The sequence below is a fragment of the Rhipicephalus microplus genome, chromosome X (genome assembly GCF_043290135.1).
Source record: "Rhipicephalus microplus isolate Deutch F79 chromosome X, USDA_Rmic, whole genome shotgun sequence".
Taxonomy (NCBI): domain Eukaryota; kingdom Metazoa; phylum Arthropoda; class Arachnida; order Ixodida; family Ixodidae; genus Rhipicephalus; species Rhipicephalus microplus.
Window position 1 is genome coordinate 271,130,507 of NC_134710.1, and position 25,269 is coordinate 271,155,775.

The 25,269-nt window shown below is 44.1% G+C and overlaps 1 protein-coding gene across 2 annotated transcripts in view; it reads left to right on the forward strand.

Annotated features, from left to right (window-relative positions):
• The first annotated feature begins 15,812 nt into the window (after positions 1 to 15,812).
• The window catches only part of LOC119185871 (uncharacterized), a 96,076-nt gene continuing 86,619 nt past the window's right edge, over positions 15,813 to 25,269 (forward strand). Inside the window, exon 1 of one of the 2 annotated variants that reach the window (XM_075879127.1) lies at positions 15,813 to 18,668. The gene's annotated coding sequence lies outside the window, so the exon portion shown is untranslated. Of the gene's footprint in view, positions 18,669 to 25,142 lie in introns of those variants that run through there. The other variant, XM_075879128.1, reaches the window with a different exon arrangement.

A 25,269-nucleotide genomic window follows, 5' to 3' on the forward strand; every position in this document is an offset into this window, starting at 1 on the left:
AAGTTTTCCTTGTTTCACTAAAGAGAGGTTGAAGTCCAGTCCACTTCCCTCTAATTTTGCCTCTAATCCTTGTAGGTACATCATAAATAATAAGGGTGACAGGGGGCACCCCTGCCTAAGCCCCCGTTTTACCTCTGCAGGCTTGGATACGTGTTTTTCCCACTTTATAACTACCTTGTTACCTTTATAGATACCTTTAAAAGATTAGTGACTACATGTTCCACGCCTAGTGTGTCCAGTATTCCCCATAATTCCTCTTGAACCACGCTATCGTACGCTCCCTTGATATCCAAAAATGCCAGCCACAGGGGCCTGTGTTCCTTTTCTGCTATTTCGATGCACTGCGTCAGTGAGAACAGATTGTCTTCCAACCTCCTGTGTTTCCGAAACCTATTTTGCAGTTCCCCCAGCCCCCCCTCATCCTCTATCCACGCCTGCAGTCTTTCCTTTATAATCTGCATCGCCAGCCTGTAGACCACTGAAGTCACTGTTATAGGACGGTAGTTGTTTATGTCAGCTTTGTCCCCCTTTCCTTTATAGATCATGCTCATCCTGCTAAGTTTCCATCCATCGGGAACTTAACCATCGATTATTATTTTGCTCACTGCCTCTCTTTAAAGCCTGCTTAGACTTCGGACCTAATGTTTTTATCAACCTAATTTGAATGCCATCTGGGCCTGTTGATGTACTACTAGGAACCCTTTTCTCAGCCCTTACCCACTCTTGTTGTGAAAATGGAGCCATTGCACCACTTGATTCGTCCTTGTCTATTGTGGTGCATAAAGTGGCGGGGAGGTTGTTTCATATTTGACACATCTCCACCCCTTCTTATGTTTGTTTGAGGAGCTTTTTCTTATTCAAAATGGGGCAAATATAGAACCGAAAAAAGCTCAACTAACGCTGCCTTGGCATACACATGCTATCAACGTTTTTCTAGAACAGTGATAAGTATAAATAATGTTTTAATACTACTGTTTTAGAGGAAAGGTGAACGTATGTATGAGCCAATTGAGTGTCATTGGAGCTACTTTCGGGTAAGGACTTGGCCCATTTCGCACAAAAAAAAATGAAAGCTCCCGATTTGGTTTCTCAAGTATACAACCACAGGCAAAAATGTACATGCAAATGGGTCAGGCCCCCTTTTTTTTCTCTTTCTATCCCCCTGCATGCATAAATCCTAGCAACACCCCCGCTGTGTTATTAGCTTCTTTTAAATAACACTCTGCCATTCAGCAAGAACCTGGGGACTATGCTTTTTTTTACCGACAAAGTGTGAATGACGCTTGCTTTTATTTCAAGTCCTAAATTGTGTGTGAGCATAGCAATGTGCGGTTATCAGTGCATTGTAACACCACAGTAACAACTATCAATTACAATGCAACTATCAATTACAATGTGGAGATGTGTCAAATATGAAACAACCTCCCCGCCACCCTTCACTAACTTTTCATTTATATCTATAATCCACAAGTAACAAATTTCGACTCCAAAATGTCGAAACAACGCCATAATCACGCCTCACTCGGGAAAAGAAAAATGTGCATTACGAAGGCTACGCATTTGCCGCCTGCACATGTCAGTGGCAAAAAAAAGCGACTTTGAAGCTCTGCTAGCAAATAAATATGTTGTCAAGCATAAAATTTACACTACATCTTGGAGGCTTGACATAGCTTGGAAATTATATCATAAAACGGCTACGAATTTCGGTTTTGAAGTCTCGGGGCAACTGCGCATCGCCATCGTCAACAGGAAGACTTTGAATTGGGTGGTAACATGTATGCGTGTTTGCTCCAGGCTGACGGTGGTTTATTATTTTACTATTTACTTGCTTTGTCCATGATGTGTACTTATACGGCTTGCACGGTTCAACTCGCGCTTACAGTAGATACAGTACGAGTCACTGCAATCTGTGGCGCGTCGGCAAGTACAGAACAACTTCGGTGCGGCGGAGTGTGTGTCCTCTGTCAACGGCTTTCGTTGAAGTTTGTGCACGCCGCAAGCAGAGTGTTTCCGATCAAGCAATCAACGGAGTGTACGTTGGGAGCTACATGTGGAGAACGCTTTTGGATTTCGTGCTATTTCTGAAAAGGTAAGCTTCCGTGCATGCGAACAACGAAGTGCAGAAGTGCGTGCCTGCCTGCCAACGCCCGATTTGGCCGCGATACTCGTAATTGCAGGAAGCGACCGTCTCTTGGCGCCGGTAGCTTCGTGACCTTCGCTCGCTGTGTGCTTATCAGCTGCGATGTCTCAACAGCGTGAACCTCGCTGTGGCGCATGGTGAAAGAAAACGGGGGATGGTGGTGGTAGTGGTTAGAAGATGAGAAAAGGCACCTAATTTCTGCAACCCGGTCGGGAGCACGGCGCAGTGCCTGCGGGGAAGGGAAAAGGGAGAAAAGTGGAAAGAAGAGGAAAGATTAATTGAGCAGTGGAACGGTCGTCATCAACAGAAGCAGCAGTCCAGAAGCAAGGGTAGGGGTGGCAAGGGCCCCTTCCTCAGCGGTAGGGGGGGATGTGCCGCACGCAGATAGACCTTACGGCATGCGGCAGCGGGTGAGGGGGGGGGGGGGGGTGAGCGAGCCGAGGTGGGCGAAAGAAATGGAATAATAATAATAATAATAATATTATTATTAAAACGAAGCAGATCAACGGTAAAGGTGGCGCCAGTTGTCAGTTAGCAGGACAGCAGTGACAAATGGGGCGCGTTTATTACGCGGGAGAAAAAATCCAGATTTCAATGACTGAAGATAGGGGTGCGTTTTTAATGCGAGTAAATACGCTATTTAAAGCAACAATTAAAAAATACTTAAAATTTGTATCAGTATCCCTTTGATGCCTGCGCTTTGCAGCGGCGTGACATGTGTTTTGTTAAAAATCGTGCAGCTAACCAAAAAATTTAGATGTACCTTGTTTGGCCAGTGATTTGCGCTTTTTATGCCTTGTTAGGTTTGTTTATATTTATACTAGTATATCGTAGATATACTAGTATAAATAGGATATAGAAATACTAGGATATAGAAATACTGATGTGCTTTAATAAGGGATTGAACAGCCACACTCAATTGCACACGTCTTTTTGCATTTTTACACCGTTGTAGTGCGGCACATAGAATATTGTAGAATAGAAGATTTCTGTATATTTTGGTGTAAGGTTTTGGCGCTGTGGTTACATATGAAAGCTTAGCCAAAGTGTACCAACAAACACCCACACAAAACTTTCAGTTAAGCTGATACAGCACAGATGATAATGGTGTAGGCATAGTTAGCCACTAAAGAACACGCTCGCGAAAAACGAAATGAGGATGGCGACACAGGTGGCTGTAAATGAAAGCAGGCAAACCTAACAGTTCTTGTCTGTTTCATGCATTTTGTCTGTGCAGGTTTCATCCTTACGAATGCAAACACACTGATCCAACTAATAAGCCCTTCATGCATATATTCCTGTTAGCTACTTTTCCAATAAGTCGTGCATTTTTAAAAAAATATACATATTTATAGTCCAGTAGTTCAAAGCTTATTGAGCATATATTTAACTTACTTGTGATACATTATCTGTTGCATGGCTATTTTTATGAATTAAAAAAATTCAACTGCGAATGAGCTGCTTACACATGCACTCGAAGAATAAGATTAGCACCTCTTATTGATTTTTTAGAGTAGTCAGTTTTACTCAAGGCCTAAAGTAATCATTTTGTTGACCACTAAGCAACTCGTGAAAGACATATTGTAACGGGTGCAAGAGAAGCAAAGTCAAAAACTAGTGTATTATGGGCGAACTTGTGCCCTGAAAATTATGTGCGAAAAGATGGAAGAGTCCGCTAGAGCGTTCCAAAACAAAAACGGTTGATCTGCCCGCGCACCTTCTTCTTCTTCGCAGCTCCAACCCACGCTGGCTCGTGCCTGTGAACAAGAGGCATGAGTCGTGCGGCCCCAAGCAAGAGTGCGCACAAGACTGTGGACGCTGATTCTTCATAATGTCGGATATTTTAAACAGTCTCTGTGGCATTAGTCCCCCTTCGAAATACGCATCGTCCCGATGCGCGATGGAGGGAGGCAAACAGAAAAAGGGAGCACTTTCATTCCCTCTAATAATAGGGCTTCATACGAACGACATGTATGACTTCTGTGCTGTTTTGCCACTTTGAACAGATGTGTCCATCGGCGATGACTTCGTAGTTTAGGTCACTAATTCGTCATAAAACCTTGTAGGGGTTAAAGTATCGACAAAGAAGCTTTTCTGATAGGCCGCAGCGTCGGAGTGGTGTCCATATCCACACTCGCTCGCCTGGGTTGTACTGAACTTTTCTGCGGTGTAGGTTGTAGTGGCTTGCGTCCCTGTTTTGCTGCTGATGTATTCGATGTCGTGCCAACTGGCGTGCTTCTTCAGCCCTTTGCAGAAAGTCGTCAAGTTCTGATGGCTCGTAATTGTCGTTGTCTACTGGCAACATGGCATCGAGTGTCGTAGTGACAGTGCGACCGTAGACCAGCTGAAATGGTGTGACGCGGATTGTCTCCTGCACTGCCGTATTGTAGGCGAAAGTTGCGTATGGCAAGATTTCGTCCCACAATTTATGCTCAATGTCAACGTACATCGACAGCATGTCAGCGATGGTGCGGTTCAGGCGTTCTGTCAACCTGTTGGTTTGGGGATGATATGCAGTGGTCTTCCTATGGCTGGTGTTAGTCATTGTCATTAAGGACTGCATCAAATCAGCCGTGAACGCTGCTCCTCAATCAGTAATCACGACGAGTGGGGCTCCATGGCGAAGAACAATATTCTGAACGAAAAGCTTCGCGACTTCCGTTGCCGTTCCTCGCTCAAGGCAGCCGGTTTCAGCGTATCGTGTCAAATAGTCAGTCGCAACTATTATCCATCTTTTTCCTGATGCCGACATTAGAAACGGTCTGAGGAGGTCCATTCCAACCTGTTGAAATGGAGTCGCAGGTGGCTCTATAGGCTTGAGAAGGCCGGCCGTCTTGAGGGGTGGTGTTTTTCGCCTTTGACACTCGCGACATGTCTTGACGTAATGCTTCACGGATGCTAGCAACTTGGGCCAGTAGTATTTATGATGAATTTTGGCGAAAGTTCGACTCGCGCCCAAGTGACCCGCAGACGGTTCATCATGACAGGCTTCTAAGACTTCATGCCTCATGGCTGATAGTACAACGAGTAAGAACTTCTCCTTGTTGTGTTCAAAATTCCTCTTGTAAAGTGCATTATCTCGCAGGAAGAATGAAGATAACCCTCTCTTAAATGCGCGAGGAACTTGTTGTCGTGCCCTTCGAGATACTTTATTAATGGGAGCAGTTCCATGTCAGCCCGTTGATGTTCGGCAATTTCTGAAGTTTTTATCACACAAAGGAGTGGAAAGTCCTCTTCTTCTGAAAGAGTCGATTAGACTGGTGAACGTGATAAGCAGTCAGCATCATCATGCTTTCTGCCAGACCTATATACGACCGTAATGTCATACTCTTGGAGCCTGAGACTCTATCTCGCAAGCCGTCCCGATGGGTCTTTTAAGCTCGCCAGCCAACAAAGTGAGTGGTGGTCGCTGACGGCACGGAACGGCCTGCCGTAGAGGTATGGCCTGAACTTGCTGATCGCCCATATGACTGCCAAGCACTCTTTTTCGGTTGCAGAGTAGTTTCTTTCCGCTTTTGAGAGGGTGCGGCTAGCATATGCTATCACTTTCTCTTCTCTATTTTGCCATTGCACCAGGACCGCACCTAGGCCAAGATTGCTGGCATCTGTATGAACTTCCGTATCTGCGGTTTCGTCAAAGTGGGCCAGGATAGGTGGGGCTTGCAAACGTTTCTTTAGTTCGTTGAATGCACTGTCTTGTTCGGTGCACCAAATAAATGGCACGTTCCCTTTTGTGAGTTTGTTAGAGGTTCGGCAATTTTCGCAAAGTTTTTCACAAACCGCCTATAATAAGCACATAAACCCAAAAATCGGCGTACCTCCTTCTTGTCTTTTGGCTTGGGAAACAGCCCCACTGCCACAGTCTTCTCCGCGTCCGGGCCAACACCTTGAGCGCTGATTACATGACCGAGGAAACGAAGCTTCTCGAATCCAAACTGGCATTTTTCCGGTGTAATCTTCAAGCCGGCTGACTGGATAGCTTGAAGTACCGAACGTAGTCGCTCTACATGCTGTTCAAATGTTGCTGAAAATACCACAACGTCGTCCAGGTAGGCTAAGCGCGACTGCCATTTGAGGCCTGAAAGGACGCTGTCCATCATGCGCTGGAATGTTGCAGGCGCACAACAGAGGCCGAATGGGAGTGCTTTAAACTCATATAGACCATCCGGGGTTACGAAAGCAGTCTTTTCACGGTCCCTTTTGTCCACTTCAATTTGCCAATAACCGCTTTTTAAATCCTATGAAGAGAAATACCTTGCGTGCCGTAGCCGATCCAACGTATCATCAATACGCGGCAAAGGGTAGACATCCCGCTTGGTCACGCTGTTCAGCTTTCTGTAATCAACGCAGAATCTCAGCGTGTTGTCCTTTTTCCTCACAAGGACTACAGGCGACGCCCACGGACTATTGGATGGCTGTATGACATCATCCTCCAGCATCTCTTTCACTTGGCTCTTTATTATCTCACGCTCCTTCGGTGATACTCTGTACGGATTTTGGTGTACCGGCCTTGTAGCTTCATCTGTTATTATTCGGTGTTTAACAACCTGGGTCCGCCGTACTTTTGACGAGGTAGAGAAACATCCGGTGAAGTCTCTTAGGAGGTCTTGAATAATTTTCTTCTCGGCTGGGGCTAGATTTTGGCTGATTGCAACTCTTGCCACGATATTGGGCGCAGGTTCCGAAGTAGGTGGCCCTGAAACCAGACCACATAAGTCCGTCACTGTTTGAAAACCATGCAGGAAGGCGATAGCAGGGTCCTTTGCAACGTGCTGAATTTCGTTTCCGAAATTCGTGAGCAATACATCGGCACATCCACCACGTAATTGAATAATGCCTCGAGCTACACAAATGCCTTTCTTGAGCAGTAGTTCGATGTTTGCATCCGCTATACCTTCAGAATCAACGAATGCTTCATTTCTTACACCGACTATTACGCTGCATCGTGGCGGCACGGTAACATCACAATCTATAACACGTAATGCAGTGTATTCTGGCTCATTTGTGTCTATGGCCAGTTTGGTCGAAAAAGAGACACTAGAATTCTGCAGGTCGATTATAGCTCTGTTCGCTAGCAGAAAATTCATTCCGAGTATTAAATCTCTAGAGCATTCCGGAAGTACGACAAAGTCAGCAACGTAAGTAAAGTAGCGCCTGGAATTCCGATTCGTGTGGTACATTTTCCCACAGGTGTGATGAGGTGACCCCCAGCCGTGCGTATCTGGGGTCCACTCCAAGGCGTCAGGACTTTCTTTAAATCCTTTGTGATAGCGTAACTGACAACCGAATAATCAGCACCTGTGTCAACTAAAACTGTAAATTCACACCTGTCTACGGTAACGCGTAAGTCTGAAGAAATTTTGTTTTTAGCTAACCTAGTTGTAGTGTTCTGCTCGTCGTTGCTGCACTGGGACCTTGACGGAGGATCTTCAGTTGGTCGGACATCAGCGGCCTTGCCTCCATAGGTCGCTGGCTTCAGTTTTCCTGATGGGGACTGCTTTCACGACGGTGTGTTGAGGTTGAAGGTGGAGAAGGTGAACTAAATCGTCGAGGGCTTGGCGATCGATAGCGAGCAGGCGCTGGTGATCTAGGCTGATGCTGGAAACCGGCAGTTGGAAACAGATGGCCGGACAAGTAATCTTCAATTTCAACGGGTCTTTCGCCATTTCGGGGGCATGGCGCATTTGGAGAAAACCCACAGAGACCAACTCGTCGATATGGGCACATTCTGTACAGGTGTCCCGCTTCGCCGCAGTGAAAACAGAGAGGCGTCCTGTCAGGTGTGCGCCACACGTCGCTTTTTCTTGCCCTCGAGTTAGCTGGATAGTTTGAGCCACGCGAAGCCGGTCGGTAGCCACTGGGAGTTGCAAACGAAGCAGTATGCACGGCGGGCTGGCGTACGGCATCGGCGTAAGTCGGTACGGGGCGTTCCTGCAATTGCTGTTCAAGTCGAACAGGTTGCGCCTCGGGTTCGGCTTGAAGAATGGCATGGCGAACTTCATCTATGATCATGGTAGTCAGAGACGAAACTGCGTTGCGATTTGTCGGGGCAGCAGCTTCTGGAGCTCTTCCTTCACAATGGATCGCACCATTTCCCTCAATGCTTCGCTTCTGCTTCCCAGGTTTGCTGAGAGGACATCCGCAGGAACACTACTCGTGTTATGATTGTAGTGACGGGAGCGCTGCTGCAATGCCCGCTCTATGGAGGTGGCTTCGTTGCGGAATTCAGCAACTGTATGAGGGGGGTTGCGTACCAAACCGGCAAATAACTCCTGTTTGACACCTTGCATCAGGTGACGCAGCTTTTTCTCTTCGCTCATGTTCGGGTCAGCGCGTTTGAAAAGGCGGGACATGTCCTCAATATACATGCCAACGCTTTCGTTCGTGCGCTGGTTTCTGGACAGTAGAGCGTTCTCCGCCTTCTCCCGACGATCGGTGCTGGCATATGTAGCTACTATTTGTCGTCGGAATTCTTCCCATGTCTGTATGAACGCTTCGTGGTTTTTATACCACGTCCTTGCTGCATCCTCCAATGCGAAGTACACGCGACGCAGTTTCCTTGCTTCATCCCAGCCGTTGGTTTTCGCAACCCGCTCGAAGTGTTCTAACCAATCCTCCACATCCTCGAACGTGTCGCCGTGGAAGGGCTCAGGCAAGCACGGTGGGGACAGAATAAGTTCCGATGATGTCACCTGGTAAGCCATCGTTCCGTTGTCTGTGGACGCTGCTTGTGTTGCTGGAACACTGGGGAGGGGTGCGAATGCAGGCGGCTCTCCTCGGAGGCGGCGGCTTGAACGCTGGTGTACCGGAGTCAGTTCGCCAGGTTCCAATCGTTGAGTATCGGGGCTTCGCTCTCTTGTGCCAAGGGGGCTTTTAATCATACCCAGCACTGTCCACCAGAATGTAATGGGTGCAACAGAAGCAAAGTCAAAAACTAGTGTATTATGGGCGAACTTGTGCCCTGAAAATTATGTGCGAAAAGAAGGAAGAGTCCGCTAGAGCGTTCCAAAACAAAAACGGTTGATCTGCCCGCGCACCTTCTTCTTCTTCGCAGCTCCAACCCACGCTGGCTCGTGCCTGTGAACAAGAGGCATGAGTCGTGCGGCCCCAAGCAAGAGTGCGCACAAGACTGTGGACGCTGATTCTTCATAATGTCGGATATTTTAAACAGTCTCTGTGGCAATATTATAAAATTATCCAGTACACCAAATTTATGTAACTGGAGAAGAAATTTAGAGGTGAGCTTCCACAAATACACAGTGCTGTGTTTCCAGCAGCAATTGTCATTTAATAAGCGCTGTTGATCCTTTCGGATTGGGGCTAGCTCGATGTTTTACACTAGTTTCACACAGTACATTGTACATCTGTAATGTGTACATGTTTACAAAATGATCCTTCAAAGTAAATGATAAATATATCTACTTTTCTGTCTGAATGGGTTTATATAATCTTTTTTATCACCCATTGTAGTGGCCTATTGGTTAGGGTATTCTAGCTAAGCAAGAAAACTTGGTGAAAATGCTGAAATTTGAGCATCCCAATACATTTCAAACTTCTTGGTAGGTGCATGATTCAAGAGAGAAGCACTTTTTCACCACCACCATGGTGTAGACTCAAACATGGCACTTGCATTCGTACACTAATATGCACAGATGCTTGTAAACGTAATCGTGAATAGTGGTAAAGCTGGAAGTGGGGAAGCTGGAGCTTTTTATTCTATGACTCATCATAATGAGGTTCTGATTGTTCCCAGTATTTTTTAAATGCTTAGTTGAATGTTGTGCATCTCTTACATGCAGAATGTTGAAAGGAAAGCACACTACGTCTTCTACGATGGACTGGGTGCTGACGATGCAGTGCACTGTTCATCACAACATGAAAGCAGCTTTTTGAAGCTCACGACCTCACTAAAAGGGTTGCAGCAGTGGTGGACGCTTCTCATAGGGTGCACCAAATGTCTCGTACATCTTAGCAACATTCCTCTGATGGGAAGGCTTCATCTCAAGCTATGTATCCTAAATACCTATTTTTATCCAATATGAGTATCAGTTTGCCATCAGATGAATACCGTATTTTCTCGCATATAACCCGCCCTCGCATATAACCCGCTCCCCTAACTTTGAACTCCCCGAAAAAAGAAAAAAAATCCTCGCGTATAACCCGCATGCTTAGCTTAAAAAAAACTGTTTTGGGAAGTCACAGTCACAATCTCGTTTACAAAAGAACTTTATTTCGAAGCGATCGCCGCAACGTTGACGGCGCCGATTCCCGTTCCTTCAATCATCGCCCGACTCGCCGCTGTCGCTGCTGCCATCCGAGGCTTCGTCGCCGCTCTCGAAGACGCAATCATCTTCGGTGCCATCCAAGCAATTGCTGATGGCGCACTTTTTGAAACTCTTGCGCACCATGTCGGCCGGAATCGCCCCCCACGCATCCACGATCCACTGGCACAGCAGCGCAATGTCTGGCCTCCGCACGCGCCCCGTCGGTGTGAGGGCGTAAAGGCCGTCGGCCATCCACTCGGCATACAGCCGCTTCACGTGCGCCTTGAACGGCTTATTGAGGCACACGTCCAGTGGCTGTAGCATGGAAGTCATGCCACCGGGTATGATCACGAGGTCGGTGCGGTGGTCAGCGAGGCGCGCTTTCACTGCGTCAGTGCAGTGGCCTCGAAACGAGTCCAACACCAGCACCGACCGCCGTGCCAACATGGCGCCCGGCCTCTTCTCCCAGATCGTGCGAAGCCAGTCACAGACGAGGTCACCATTCATCCACGCGTTATCTTCGGTTCGCACAACAATCCCTGGTGGCAGTGGAGTGCTGGGTAGCGTTTTGCGCTTGAAGATTACATACGGGCGCAGTTTGGTACCGTCCGCCAAAGCGCACAACATTACTGTGCAGCGTAGTTTGGTGTTTCCGCCCGTCAGTACGCTTACAGATTTCGAGCCCTTTTTCTGCAGAGTGGTGTCCATGGGCATCTCGAAGTACACGGGCGTTTGATCGGCATTTCCCACCTGGGAGAGCAAGTAGTTGTGCTCCTTCCGCAGCCCGATGACGTAACGTTGATAGCTCAACAGCTTATCCTCGTAGGCGTTGGGAAGCCGCTGGCACATAGTCGTTCGCCGCCGCATCGAAAATCCGTGCCTGGCCATGAATCGCTGGAGCCATCCACGGCTCGCACGAAACTCGCGTGAGATGTTCATCTCGCGGGCCAACCTCAGCGCTTCCATCTGCGCCATCTCCGTTGACACAGCGTGGCCGCGACTCCTCCGCTCCTCAATAAATTTGACAAGCTGCGTCTCAAGAAGGGGGTACGCACCAGTCTTCGGGCCGCGAAATGCTCGCTTCTGCTTGTGTGCACTTTCGAGAGAGGCCTTTTTTTTTCGCCAGTCGCGAATGCAGGACTCGTCGACATCGTGCCTCCTCGCAGCAGCTCTGTTGCCGATTTCTTCCGCAGCAGCTATAATCGCGAGTTTTTCTTTCGCGGTGAAAGATTGTCGCCGAGACCCACTCATGGTGCCTCACCAGACAAAGCTGACCAACGGTGCAAACTGGCCACACCTGACTCTGAGACAGACGCTGTCAAATCGCTGTTGTGACGCTGTTGACCAAATCAAACAAAGCACGCAAAAAGTGAATAAACACGCTACGGACGGGATCTGTCTATGGCCTATGTTGGCTTTTATTGGCTTTGCACCAGACGATGCCGATGGGGATGCGGACTGCACGGCAGGCTATGCATTGCCGTGAAGCCGACCTCTGCTTCCGGATTATTCGCAGATAACCCGCACCCCCACTTTTCAGGCGATTTTTTTCAATTTTTGGTGCGGGTTATATGCGAGAAAATACGGTAGCAGTGCGTGTAGAAAACTGTGCACAATGCATATAGTTAGAGTTGTATGATAAATTGGAGACGGCCTAGATGTCTCCAGCTTAAAAGGTTGATTCACTAATGGGTCATTCCACGCCAAACATCCCAGCTATTTTAGCTACCATCTCAAATGCATTCTGAAAATTGTGATGATTTACTGCATTGAAAACCGTGAAACAGTAAAATATTTCTGAAAGAAAAAATTTTTGGTCACGTGGTTGCCTTATGAACTTACCGGAATGTCGTTTTATTCTTGTTTGTGCAAAATTTTATTTTAAAAGTACTGCTGCTTGCTTCTATACCAAAATTTGTCTACATGTTAATTACAAGCTCATGTGTAAAGTGTTTGAAGCACAGTAATATTAATGCAATTTCACTGGCACATACACCTCCAAGACTAACAAAGTGCTTGATGCAGCTAGTTGGTGCTGTATGGTAGACAAAGAAAGTGCTTAACGGCGCAAACGACAAGAAGGGAAAGAAGAGACAAGCTTAGCCCTGAACGAACAACCAAAGTTCATTGCAAACCAACTGCAATATATAGAAAACAGAATCTGCGCATAACCACGCACCATAAGCAGAATTGCACATAGATGCACCATACGGCCTACCTTATCAACAACCGGTCATATAAGTGGACCTCAGATAACTAACTTCATAGCAGTTAAGAAAAATTGAGGGTACGCTAACACAGTACGCACAAGTTGTTGAATGTGGAAGGCTTCACTAATCTCGTGCTAGCGTCGATCTTTATATCCCCCATGATCAAACACTTTTCAAGAATTAGCTGACAACAAGACTTATTCCAATGGTCTGCCAAGTGGCTAGGAAGAGAACTTTTTAGAGAGTTAGCGTGCTCCCTCAACCAGCCATTTATGCATCGTCCTGTTTGGCCAATGTAACCGGGCCCAAAAGTAAAAAAAATATCTTGTAGAGAATCGCTAAAACACATTCAACATGGCATATAGCGTGTTTCTTAGTGCATGCTTCTTTCTTAGGTCCTTCGCTGTTGACCCTGCGACATAGCCCAGCGAGTTTATCGCGTGCGCAGAGCACAACTCTTACACCTATTTTGCCAGTGACCTTCTTTAGCATTTCGGAAACTTCGTGTACGTAGGGAATAACAGCCTTGCTAGAATGAGGCTTGTTGAATTAGCTGTTGCTTTGTCTCTTATCAGGCACTCTTAGTGACATTAGGAGAGTCTCGGCAATGGAAGTTAGCTCGGGATTAGAAAAGCCTGCTTGTTGAAGGCGGTGAACTTGGAGCGAGAAACTGCACTTTATCTGTCGGTGACAAGAGCCAGGTTGAATTGCCTTTAGGCAGGAAAAAGCGATGCTTCACTTGACTAGCTTAGAATGGGCGGACGTAAAAAGGAGGTTGTTTCTTGAGCATGGCTCGTACCGCCAATATACATGATCAATAAAAAAAAAGCATTTCTAATTCTAGACATCATAAGTTGTCGTCAGAAATAAACTCCGACGTTATTTCTAGTTTCTTCATTTCACGCCCGGAACTGTCAAATATCTCATTGGTGGTTCGGCGAGGGTCAGATTGATCGATGCGGTAAAACACAAAAAGTCGTCATCGTAGCCGAACACTTCAACTGTACTCGTGTGATCAAAGTTAGCCATGAGACTTCTTTCATACCACGCGAGTAAAAGGTCACAAAGAACTGGTGCTAAACATGAGCCAATGCACACATCTGCACCGGTGAGATATTTGACGTTTTTCGGCGTGAAATTAAAGTCGGAGTTTAATTCATGACGACAAGTTACGATGTCTCGACTTAGAAATGCTTTTTTTGGTTGACCATGTATATTGGCGGTGCGAACCTTGCTTAAGGAAAAGCCTTCTTCTTTTTACGTCCACCCATTCTAAGCTAGTCAAGTGAAGCATCGCTTTTTCCTGCCTAAAGGCAATTCTAACAGGCTCTTGTCACCGCCAGATAGAGTGCAGTTTTTCGCTCTAAGTTCACCGCCTTCAACAAGCAGGCTTTTCTAATCTCCTGCTAACTTCTATTGCCTAGACTCTCCTAACGTTACTAAGATTGCCTGATAAGACACAAAGCAACAGCTAACTCAACAAGCCTCATTCTAGCAAGGCTGTTATTTCCTACGCACAAGAAGTTTCCCATAAGCTAAAGAAGGTCGCTGGAAAAGGTGCCGGCTCTGATGCGTGACACCACTGATCGTCTGCGCAGCGCATCGAATTGCGCGCACACTGGGGGCGAGCCGCGCGCGGCAGCGGCGAAGTATCCTTGTGCATGCGCAGACCAGTGTCACGCGAAATTAGCTCAGCGAGGCCAGTGTAGCTAACGCTACAAAATAGTGTAAGAGTTGCGTTCTGCGCACGCGACAAGCTTGCTGGCCTATGTCGCAGGGTCAACAGTGAAGGACCTAAGAAAGAAGCAGGCACTAAGAAACACGCTATGTGCCATGTTGAATGTGTCTTAGCGATTTTCTACAATATAATATATAATATTTACTTGTGGACATTGGCCAAACATGGCGATGCATGAATGATCGGTTGAGGGAGCATGCTAATTCTCTAAAAGGTTTCCTTCCCAGCCACTTGGCAGACCATTGTAATAAGTCTTGTTGTCAGCCAATTCTTGACAAGTGTTTGATCATAAGGGATATAAAAATCGGCACTAGCACGAGATTAGTGAAGCCTTCTATATTCAACAACTTGGTGCTTCCTGTGTTAGCGCACCCTCAATTTTTCTTAACAGCTGTGAAGTTAATTACCTTGGGTTCACTTATATGACCGGTTGTTGATAAGGTAGGCCGTATGGTGCATCTATGTGCAATTCTGCTTATGGTGCGTGGTTATGCGCAGATTCTGTTTTCTATATATTGCAGTTGGTTTGCAATGAACTTTGGTTGTTCGTTCAGGGCTAAGCTCATCCCTTCTTTCCCTTCTTGTCGTTTGCACTGTTAAGCACTTTCTTTGTCTACCTCGCTTTCAAGAACTTAGCCGAAATGTCTTATATTGGCATTTTTTCTATTGTAATACTTCACTTTCTATGAATGTCTGAGTAATGAATACTAACTACACAAAAGGTATACTTTGAGGAAATAATATTATGAGACCTCTTAAGCTGCTAAACATTACGAGAAAAAATTATAAATTTCGCAGAATCGTCATTTTCGTCTATATTGAGGCGCGATTTGCACTGTCGAGTGGTCCGAATAAATGTTTGAAGTTTGAAGTTTGAAGTTTGAAGTTTATTTTGCTTCCATTACAGAAACAAGTGACCTTCAAACCTAAATCGATAGGAAATAAAAGGTATTTCCATATGCCAATTGTTATCATTGCATATTTTGTTTTAAGGAAGAAAATAAGTTTTGAACTTTTTGAATTTCGAGGCGGCAGCTGTCGTATGACCAAATGGGAAGATAGGCGCCAATGGGAATGCTAAAAAATATTTTCTTTCTTAAAACAAAATATGTAATGATGGTATATGAAAAGAAGTGTTTATTTGCTTTCAATTTATGTACAAAGGTAATATTTAGTTGAGCCACCACATGGCATAAATCGCATCTCAATATGGACAAAAATTACGATTTTGTAGAATTTATGATTTTTTCGCATAAAGTTTACCAGCTTGAGAGGTCTCAAATATTTTTTTCTCAAAATATACCTTGCGTGGAGTAAGTATTTACTGCTCAGATATTCATACAAACTGCAGTATTGCAATAAAAAAATTGCAAACATAACACATTTTGGATAAATTCTTAGAAGCATATGTGCCAGTATAATTGATATAATATTACAGAGGTTCAAACACCTTACACAAGAACCTTTACTCAACATGTAGACCAAGTTTGGTATAGAACATACTTTAAAGTGAATTTTTTCACAAACAACACCCAAACAACATTCAGGAAAGTTCAGAAGGCAACCACGTGACCAAACATTTTTTCTCTGTGAAATATCGTACCGTTTCACTGCTTTCAATACATTAATCAGCACAATATTTTTTGAATGCATTTGAGATGGTCGCCAAAATGGCTGGGCGTTTGGCATGAAATCACCCTAACAGCATGTCATGAACACAGAAAAAGGTCCTATGCTTATTAAGCCCTTTATTTACCAAGAAATATATTGAAAGTGCCTCCTCTGAGGCACTGTATAACTCTGCTTTTTTTCACAGTTCTAAGGCGGCTGCACGTGCTATTGTTTACTTGTGCAGCAGCGGCATTCATATCTAGTAGAACTCGCTGTTGGGATAGTTGGTGCATGTTTGCATTAAATATTAGTCAATTTTGTGCCAAAATAATGACCACACAAACAAAAAAAACACATAAACAGGATGGGCACTCATTTGCAATTGTTTATTTCTTGAGGAAGCAGGCTGATATAAACCCACTTTTCGTCAACGCATGTGCAACCTACTTGGGTGGTCCCTTACCTAATCACACTATAGGACACATAATCACTAGATACCGTGCTTCCAGCTGATACATGATGAGTAAAGTTTTGCTAACGTAATTGATACCCCGTTTCTTTTGTGAAAGCCCTTCGAAATCGCTCTTGGTGTGAATCCACATGAAGTGACATGCGCTCTTGAACAGGCACCGTCGTTATTCTTTGCCGTAAGGGTGTGTTCTCTCGCTCGATCATTGACGCAGCGCCTCTTCATCTGGCTAACATGTCTCTTTCTGCACGATAGGGGTATTTTGTAAACCACTTCAGTGGCAGACTTCGTGAATGGCCACGCATGCTTCTTTTTACGGCTTTCAGCTGCTCAGCATGATTTCCAGCGATGCACCGGCGCAACTTTGCTAGTTACTTAAGGGCACGAACTCCTTCAGTACTTCATGCCGACTCGCCATCTTTTTAAGGTTGTGTGTATGAATATATGCTATATTATGAATATAAGGTACAAACAGCTGCTAGTGAGCACCCGTCTTGTCCATGTGTTTTTTTGTGCGGTCGTTTCGTCGCGAAATAGACGATTCAATTCAGGCATTCATGTCTATTTACAGCACATGTTTAATGTCTGTAGCACAGTATTACATGTTATTTTCGTATTCATATTTGCATGTTCAAGAAAACAGCAGCCATGCCAATTGTGTCAATGGGATACAATTTTCTAATTTTGCACAAAACCATTATGAAATGCTCAACCAGCCTCAATTGTTTCTCAGTATTGTTAATTTTATCAAGAAACATAAAATCCGTTATTCAACGTAAGTTTGTGCATCACCTTCTAATTGATTGATGTGTGCAGTTTAATGTTCTAACGCCACCATTTGATTATGAGACGCCTTAGGGGAGGGCTCCAAAAATTTCGGCCGCCTGGGGTTCTTGTGCACCCTAATCTAAGCAAATGGGCCTACAGCTTTTTTGCCTGCATGAAAAACTCAGCTGAGTATTTTGGCGACTAAACCATCAAGGCGGGGCATTATCATTCAATCTAATACAGATGTGCCAACCATAATTATAACTTTTAATTGGCTATATTCTAACCTCACAGCATAAGAAAAAAGTAGAACGGTTTAACAGAAAGTTTTCCCCCCATTCTATGACGTCCATAACGCTTTTTAAGTCGCTTTTGCCAGAGTAGGCTTTCGCTCTGCGGAAAAGTGCTTTATGACTTCGAAGTGGCTACCAATACTCGCAGTCACAGGACGCAAAATATTTTTTCCCTATATTACTCTGCCATGCAGATGCCATTCAATAACGAGTACTAGTATGAGTGCTGGCCGTCTTTCAGAGTGATTTATCAGGTTTTTGCAGCCTTAAGCGATGATAAAAAAAATCGTATGCCACTTTTTTCTTTTTGCCACTCCCTTGAGCTCCTCCTTTACAAATATCTGGAATTTCTGGGTCGCCTGTCAAACAGTTTGACAAGCTCGGCAAATACTGCTGTGAGTTTGACCCCCGTATTTTAGAAAGTCGCTTCACTAAATGCATCACCTTGACTTGAGAAAATTGATTCCTGTGCAGTCTCTAGGCAGAGCAAGTCACCCAATATCGGGGATAATCCGCAGCGATTCTCGAGAAACGCAGTGTCATTTTTGGACAAGCGGTGGCACTGTGCTCAGCTAGTTCAAGTGAAGGACGAGATTCGAGTCGAGGAGCGTTCGTAAATAGGGAGGTTAGCATTGTTTTCACTGTGGGACAGTTCAAGAGTGCTTTTATTGAAATAGCTGCGCTCTTGTATATTTTGGATGAATTAGCGGATGTCAAATAATTTCTACATATATTTTTCCTTTTGTGTGATTTAGTCTGATTTGTTGTACTACTGTAAATTTGGAGCCCCACCGCAGTGTTCTAGGGGCTATGGTACTCGGCTGCTGACCCCCAGGTCGCAGGATCGAATCACGGCTGCGGTGGCTGTACTTCCGATGGAGGCAGAAACTCTGCAGGCCCGTGTGTTCAGATTTGGGTGCACGTTAAAGAACCCCAGGTGGTCAAAATTTCCGGAGTCCTCCACTACGACGTTTGTCATAACCACATGGTGGTTTTGGGACGCTAAACTGCACATATCAATCAATGCTGTAAATTTGGAATTTCAGGCTCAAAAATGCTGCGTTTGTTTTTCCTGAAACCTGCTCCAAATTTAAATTTTCTCCCTGGAAAAGCAAGATATGATGCTGCAAAATATTGCTCCAGATGATAGCTTGGCTGCTCCACCTCTGCTAGCTGTAAGTGGTTACTCTTTCACCCTGCTTTTGTGTGTCCATTTTATGTTCTTTGATGTTGCATTGTTTCAGGGAGACATATGTGATGCGCTTGATATTTTACATATTTAAACCAATTACTCTGCATGGTTAGTATCTAGTGACACTGTTAAGCTATTGTAATTTTGCTTATTGTTTTCACTCCTGTATTACTGTTTCTCCAGTATTCTGAATGTCTGAACACACAAGGGTTATTGTGATATAAAAATGGCAATTTAAGACTGTTTTGTCATTATATGCATTAGAATACCACTAGCGTTACATAATATGCGTAAGGCATGCCACAACACATGCAAACTGTGGCGTATCAATGAGGCAATTGTAATGTGCATTGATATATTATTTCAGTATATTGGAGAAATAAGGCATGCTGCATTGCGCTACTCTTTCTGCTGTTTGTATGCTTCACTGCACTGTGCTTTTATGTTGCATTGAAGCGGGTTAAAATAAGTTCTTCATTTTTAAGTGCAAATAAAGGCTCTTCTGTTGTACTTTTATATGCATGCATCGGTCATTAGCGCTCCATGCCGTACCATTGACGTCTGATTTCCGGTCTTATTTTGTAGCAAATGGCATTGTGCTCTGCTCAATTGAAAAATGCTTTTGATTAAGGTACAAATTGTCTCTGAAGCCTGTATGTGCTCTGTGTCTAATAAAATAAATCTTGATTTCATTTTGCACTATGGCATGACTTTGTGAACATTCTGTTATGTGTGACAGCTCATTTTGAGTGATGCCTTCACATTCAGCTAGGATTACATGTTATATGTGAGAGCCTTATATGCCGTGCTTCATATATGCACCATAAAAGCTGTGCTAGGGCAAGGATTACCACACTGTGGCAGGAGCCACTACAATAGGACATCTGCACATGAAAGGTCTAGCTAAAGGGTAAGCTTTCACGTGCTTCTACAGGGGCCTACTGGAAAGGGGTAACCCTCAAATTATGGTATTTTTCGCATGGGTGTTGGGGTATTATTCTGCATGAACACCCCCACACCCTTTTTTGCTGTTTGGGCAAATTACACCCCTACATTACTTTTGTTTTTTAAGGGTGTTAGGGTGTCAAATCAATATCACACCCTTATGCCCTTAAGATTACTTGGGACATTTGCTTTTACACCCTCACTCCCTTAAGGCCACTTAGGTGTACATTTGCTTTTACACCCCCAAAAGAACATTTGTGCCGTAGGGTGTAAATTTGGAAATCTGCCCGCGGTATAGGTGTAGTCCTGCTTGATACACCCTATTCGTGGGGTGTAGGGGTGTGTGTTAGAGACACTATAAAACACCTATATGGGCGTAATTTGGTTTACAGTGTAGGTCTCGTTCAGCCTTAGATTTAAGCTTTGTGAGTTCATCACTCACTAGTTTGTCGTGGAGTGCGTGTGATTGTGCAACTAACAGCGATCATTTGCCTATATTATTCGAGATTAATTACACCAAATTTAGCAAAGATTTAGAATCTGCTTTAGCAACTCATTCTGAAGAGCAAGATGATACCAAAGCCATGAGACTAAGTGCACTGATCAAAAGAACATATGAAAATGCAGAATTCATTGTGAAATCTGCAAAGAGCACAACCCATAGTCCGTGGTGGAACTCGGACTGTGCCCGGGATTTCCGACGAAGAAAGGCAGCTTGGAAAAAACTTATGTATAACCAGTGCCCCCAAAACTGGTCTGATTACAAGTATCACGCTACAAGTTTTAAACGCACAGTCTCTCTAGCTAAGGAACAATATGATAGAAAACATTATGATCACCTTTCAAAAGCTTGTAACAAAAAAGCGCTGTTCAGGTTCATGAGGTCACGTAAAATGATGCCATCTCCAAATAATATAGGGTTTGAGATTATGTCCTTGGAAGAAACAAAGAAATCCTTAGAAACCATGGCTAAAGGCCTGGAGTGTATATTTACATCAACGAAGCCTTACGATCCACAAAAACCAGCGTTAACGATTGAAGTTACTGAAGTTACAAAGGAAGAGTTAGCACAAGTGATACAAGGTTTGCCCTCGTCCGCTCCTGGTCCGGATGGAATCACAACTGCTATGATAAAAATATTATTCAAATTATCACCATGTGACCTACTAAACACTGTAAATTATTTGTTAAAGTATGCCGGGATACCGTAAGAGTGGAAATTACCTAAACTAGTGCCGATACAAAAAAGACAAGGATTCGAATATGTCATAGAAAACAATCGACCCATTTCTCTTGCATCTAATATGGTGAAGCTCATCGGAAGAGTGCTCAATAAAAGAATTCTAATATGGATGGAGGAAAATTCGATATTAAATCCAAATCAAATTGGCTTCAGAACAGATTGCTCAATCTGGTGTGCACACGCAGATTTAGAAAGCCGCATTCAGCTTGCTCGCAAAAAAAGACAACATGCGGCACTAGTGACATTGGGTATAGCTAAGGCATACGATAGTGTAGAACATTCAGTTTTATTAGACATATTAGAGAGCCACAATCTCCCAAAATATATATTGGCGTGAGTGAGGGAATTTTTGAGAGAAAGAGAGTTCTATTGTTTTAAGGATGGTTGTGCATCGTCAAAGTGCAAACACGCGGTCTCCCCCAAGGCGCTGTATTACTGGCAGTTCTATTTAACATCTTAATGAGCACTAGACCGCATTGCCAGGACGTGAAGGTGTTTGTATATGCTGATGATATTGCATTTTTTACGGCACATAGTGACATATATTCTTTATATCAAAAGCTACAGATATATGTCAATATGCTGGAGAGATGGCTAGATGCAGTTTGTATGACCTTAAATGTAAATAAGAGTGCAATATTGATATTCCCATTATCCGATCCCATCTAAATTTCAATATGTTATAAACAAGAGCCCATTCCGCAGGTGGAATCTCTTAAATATTTGGGAGTAATTTATAATGCCAACCTAAACTGGGCTCCCCACATAGAAAGCATGGCATCTAAAGCACAAGGCGCCTTAGGAATTCTTCGTAGACTGAGCAGCCGCCGATATGGTCTACGCAGAAGCACAATGGTGATGATCTATAAAATGTATATGCGACCAATCCTAGAATTTAGGTGCGTATTGTTCTCAGGTGGCCCTGCTTATAAAATAAAGCCTTTGGTTATGCTGGAACGAGAAGCCTTGAGATTGTGTCTAGGACTTCCGAGGTTTGTAACAAACAATGTTTTGTATCAGGAAGCACGATTACCTACATTGCCTTGCCGTTTTCGTATCCTAACGGTTCAGACGTTTCTGAAGTTTTATAGCTATGCGCCAAGATGATCTGAATATGATTTTATAAATGACCCAGACAGCTTTTTTCTTGCCCATTGGCCACGCTTTAGAACACCTCAAATTGCTTTTGTCCAGAAACAACTAGATAGGTTAAATGTAAAAATTGGAGATGTGATTGCTTCGTAGGATTCAAATATAATTCTTAAGATTGAATTCGATGAGATTTTTCCCTCTAAGCCTAAATTACAATCCTATAGGGTCTTAAATAGCCGACTGCAGGATTCTCTTGCACACGCAGAAACGAATAATATTATAGCCACAGATGCTTCAGTAATGGATGAAAAGACAAGTGTAGGTATATACTCCCATTCGCTTGACTGGTCTTTTTCATTAAGATTACTGGATTTCACCCCAGTTTTTGAAGCTGAACTGTTGGCAATAGTTCTAGCGCTGCGAAAGCTACCTTTGAATGCCGCTAATGCGATCATAATAACGGATTCCCTGTCAGTATGTACGTCGATTACGGCGTCAACAAATTCGATGGCCTTAAAGACGCTCCTTATGCTAGTTCCTCCTCAGCTGCAGCTACTGAGATTAGTATGGGTACCCGGTGATTGCGGCTTAGAAGTAAATGAAATCGCCGACTCTCTAGCACGAGCAGCATTGGAAGGGCTAGTACTATCAGTCCTTCCCGAAGTGGCCACTATAACTGCGACAAGATACAGAAAGCTTGCACTTAGTGCAGACTCTATGGAAGCAATATTGTCAACACCAGAATTTACTCACTTAAGATTTCCATGGAAAATTCATTGGTATCCTACAAGACAGTTGGAAACCATAATAACCAGATTTCGATGTCGTGTTCCCCCGTTAAATTTCTATTCACATAGGGCTGGTCTGGCGATATCACCACTATGCAACTTTTGTTCAGAATTGGAAACAATAGAGCACTATTTTTTATCATGTCGCCGATAAAAATTGCTCAGAAAAACATTCTTTGTCCTCCCATTCGCTAGCCTGGGGCTGAATTTCGCTATAGCAAACATACTTTCCTTCGGTGCTTACGATCTGGGCTTCAGCCACGAGAACGTTTTCTATGCAGTTTGCAAGTACCCTAATGAAAGTATGCAGTTTGCAAGTACCTTAAAAAAATTCCAACGAACACAAGAGCATTGTTTAACCATGCCGATTCTTATTCAAGATAATGTTAAATTGTCTTATCTGAACGAGTGACAAACAACTATTGGACTCCTTTCATTCTGCCTATAGGGTGTCTTTTCTTTTTTTTTGTGGTGGGTGGTTTCAATTAAAAAAATATTTTTGAATTAAGTCATCGATTCTTGGCCGATCTAGAGTGTACTAGAACTTTTGAGTGGCGCGACCGAAACGCTTTTCCCTTGCTTTCTCCATCCCCAACTTGTGGCGAAAGTAGCGGCGGCGCTGCCATCGCCCAATCTACCCACTTGGTTTACTCGGCTGGCTCGGCGGCATGGCCGGCATCTCGGTTTTAGTCGCGAAATGACGAAGAAGCAGCGTCTAAACCATTGTTACGCGCCAGGTTGCACAACTGGATATCCGCGTGTGCAACAAAGTCGGAAGTTATCCCTTTTTAAGGCCCCGAAAGATGAAGAACGACGACTTCTTTGGGAGCGGAACCTCCATCAGCTTGACAAGCCACTTGACGCCGATTGTGCTGTGTGCGAGTTACATTTCGAACCGCATTTCATTGTGAGAGGCTACGTTACGTACATGTTATCAATGGTGTTCAAGTCCGAATTCCTAGAGGAACGCCGACACTTGCCCCTGATGCAGTCCCGACGATCTTGCCCAACCTGCCTGCATATTTGACGCTCAAAACTCCGGCTCCGCGGACCCAAACAAAGCGGCGGCATCAGTGTGTGCCGGCTGAGAATGACAACAGAAAACGGCGACGCATTAGCACTCCTGCACAGCTCCTTGTGGATACCAACGGTGCAACTTCTTCAGATGGCGACGAAGCTGACGAGACAAGCTCAAGTCCCTCGTCTGACGCGGTTGTCACTCTCGGTGACTTTCGTGGTCTTGTCCTACCATCAAAGTCATGGGCCCTGCACGAGTTTCCTGGATTCGACGGCGTGTCGTACGTAGCGTGCTCACTGAATCCTAGCACTCGTGAACTTTGCATTCAACGAGCCGTATACTTCACCTGTTTGAACAAGTCGCGGGATGAGAAACGAAGAAGCGCACAGCAGCACCTAAAATTGAGTAGGCTATAAAATGCTACAGTGGCGTAAAAAGGATGTCATTTTTCGTGCATATTTTCTTACACACTTAATTTTTGGACGGTACACGAAGAAGAAAAACAATTTTTCCTAGAAGAGGCTTGTAAGCGAGAGAACGTGCAAATAATGACGCGAAATCTCAAAATAAATATTTGATCTTGAATCTTTTTGTATTAAACCTGTGATGGTAAATTTAGCAGCATTAGGGATCTTGGTGCATAATTAATCAATCTAAGCCAATTCATTGTTACACTTCAGTGTCCCTTCAAACGATGTTTCGACCATAACATCTTTTTTTTATTTAAGTGCATTTTGGAAAGACAACCTAAACTCTGTCGTTTTGTTTGCTTTGTTTTATGTTATCTTTTGTATCCTGGCTCTATATTTTACGTTTTTTACAATTTACCTAAGTCCAAATGTATTGTTTTTTTACATATGTAAACCTTGCATTTTTGTATTATCAATTAAGATTATCATTAGTTACGACTTTGCTTTACAGTATTGTTGCGTTTTTTAAACTCTCAAAATCTTCGACTACTATGTTTCACCTAAGACATTCTTCTGCAGTATTACGTATTTGCATTTCTGTGGGTCCTACAACAATGAATCTATTCCCATATTTCAAAACCAAAAAGAGGTTTGGAAAAACTCTGCTGTTCTTCAAATAATATCAATAAAGCCTACTTTTTTGTCGTGTGTGCACGCAGCCACAAGCAACGAGCCTTTTATTTGAGTCCAGCTTTGGTGTTTTACGCAGAATCGACCAAGATTTCTTCGTTTTGTGTGCAGCATATTCCTTTTCTTTTTTTTTGGGGGGGGGGGGGCGCTTTTGGTGTGTACCGGCAAGTTGGTTTTTCGTATAAAATATGTACACTTTAAAAATTAAAAAAAAAACGCGCTCGTTATATTGTACAATGAACTATGCTGCTTCGGGCTGTAGTGCGGTCAGCAGCAACTTCAATAACAATAATGTCAAATAACGTTTATTTGCGCGGAAAAGGGGAGGTATGTGAATAAGAAAAAAAAGAGGGAGATCATCTTCACACTTGGCGCGACAGAGAGGTACCAACACGTAC